Source organism: Palaemon carinicauda, chromosome 10 (assembly GCF_036898095.1).
Source record: "Palaemon carinicauda isolate YSFRI2023 chromosome 10, ASM3689809v2, whole genome shotgun sequence".
In the NCBI taxonomy this organism is placed as follows: Eukaryota; Metazoa; Arthropoda; class Malacostraca; order Decapoda; family Palaemonidae; genus Palaemon; species Palaemon carinicauda.
This window is the reverse complement of record NC_090734.1, coordinates 50,481,169-50,483,668: the sequence shown is the minus strand read 5'-3', so window position 1 is coordinate 50,483,668 and position 2,500 is coordinate 50,481,169.

Below are 2,500 nucleotides of genomic sequence, written 5' to 3'. Positions count from 1 at the left end.
ATGAAACACTTTTTCTGGCCTTGCATGCATAAGGACGTGAGCCAGTTTTGCCGTGTATGTAACGTAGGTCAGATGGCTGGAAAATCGAACGAATACATTAAGAAAGCTCCATTACACCCGATAAAAGTGCGAGGAGAACCCTTAAGCAACGTAATTATCGACCTTGTGGGACCTTTACAAAGGAAAAAAAAACGTCATGGACATATCATAATCTCGATGTGTCTAGTGACGAGATACCCAGAACCCATACTCATCAGGAATAACAGTGCCAAAATAATCGCTGAGAAGTTAGATTTCATGTCAAAACTATTTCAGGACGTAATGAAATTGTTGGATACGAAACAAAAATTCTCAACTGCTTATCATCCGGAGACTCAAGTTGCATTGGAGAGGTTTCATCAAACTTTGAAAAGTATGTCAACGAAGTTCTGCTACAAAACTGGGAATGAATGGGACATCGTACTACCGTTTATATTATTTGAGGTACCTAATGCTTATCAAGAAAGTATGGGATGTTGTCCGAATTAAATGGTATTTGGACTAGGAATATGAGGGACCGATTGAAATGTTCGCAGAAAAATGGAAGGACCGAGAGGAAACTCATGGAGAATATGTCAAGAATTTGAGGAAAGGATTGATGAGATAAGGAAATTTTCCTTAGAAAACCTGAAGACAAGTCAAGGAAAAAGGATGAAAAGGTTCAATATGAAAAATGACAGACAGTTTTTGATAAGACAAGAGGTGTTGGTTTCCTTTCCTATAAGGAGATTTCCACTCACCAGCAAGTTCCAACACCCATTCAAGATTTTGATGAAGATCAGTGAACTGACCTATGTTATCAAAACCCAAGGAAGAAGGAAAAAGTTTGAAGATATTACATGTTAACGTACTGAAACCATACTTAAGTGAAAACGAAACAGAACACTCACAAGTGTGTATGGCGCAAACCATACCATCCACAGAAGACGGCGAAGAATCTGAGGTAGTAGCAGTAATCAAAGCACTAACTAGACGAAGCATGGGATACACCTCAAAACAACGGAAAGATAATTTAAATAACGTGCCTATCAACTGTCACCGTATCACTGAGAAGTCATGGGAAAAGAAGTTGATTATTTGTTATAAACCAAATTAGGTGAACATAGATCTAGCCCTTAGAGTTCTCCATGCTTGCGTGAAAAAAAAACGGACGGATCTTTTTGGATGTGTACGGACTACTGAAAGTTTAACTCCATCAGTGTGGCTAATATTTATCCATTTCCGTTCATCAAACAACTACTGAACAATACTGGACAAGCGAGGTTTGTCTCAAAGATCGACTTGTTAAAAGGCTATCATATAATTAATTTGGACGACAACGCAAAATTGTGAAGGTCTTTTATACTCCTGTTTGCGTTATACCAAAAAAAACGTTACGCCTTTTGTTCCAAGGAATGCCCCCACTACTTTTCAATGTGATTGTGATAACCTTTTAGGATCGATAGAAGGAGTAGGCGTATATATCGACAATATTTTGGTATATTCGTTGGCCTGGGAAGAACCTCTCTGAATCCTGAAGGTATGTCAAAAACGTCAAGGAGCATACCAGACAATCAAGCTGCGGAAGAGCGAATTTGGAAAAGCAACAGTTCAGTACTTGGGATTAGAAGTAGGAAGATGACTATTAGCCACGGTAGCCACTAATGTCGAAGGAATTAGGAAAGCATAACCCCTACAACAAGGAAGCAGTTAAAAAGCTTCTTAGCGATTGCAGGACTCTACCGATGTGTTTTTGCCCAAACTTTTAGGCTATAGTCGCTCCCTTGATGGATGTGACTAGCCCCCCCAAAAAATTTGTATGGACCAGCGAGTGCCACGAGTCCTTCAATAGGATAAAGGCCATTTTAACTCGGAAACTGATACTGTGAGCAGCTGATTCTAACAAGAAACTCCTTAACCAAGATGATGTGTAGGATAACGGGATTAGAGCTGTCTTATTGCTAGAAGACCAGGAAGGAATTATTCACCCTGTTGTTTTATGTTGTCGAAGTTGTAGAAAATTTAGCAAACATACTCGGCAGTTGAAAAAGAATTGCTAGCATGAGTCACAGCGATAAACAAGTTTGAGGTTTATGTGAATTGACCACAAAAGGAAGAAGCGATTACAGGTATCTGGATCATAATCCCTAAACTTTTGTGAATAATATGAAAAATAATAATCAAAGGTTAACGAGATGGTCATTATGTTTGCAACCGTATTTTATTAATGTAAAGCATATATCAGGTAAAGATAATGGAAATTGATGGATTCAGGCCCTGAATATATAATTTTTTTGGCGAGGAGCAATCTTCCGGAACTGATTTAGTGTAGGGTAAATACAATAGGTTATTCATGATCCATTTGCATATTTCATTTGCGCATTGAAGAGATGAATAGCCAACCTGTAAAATGAGTTCTTTTTGCATAGGTTATTATGTAAATTACGTAAAACTTTCGTCCTTAATTTCATTGCATTCTTAA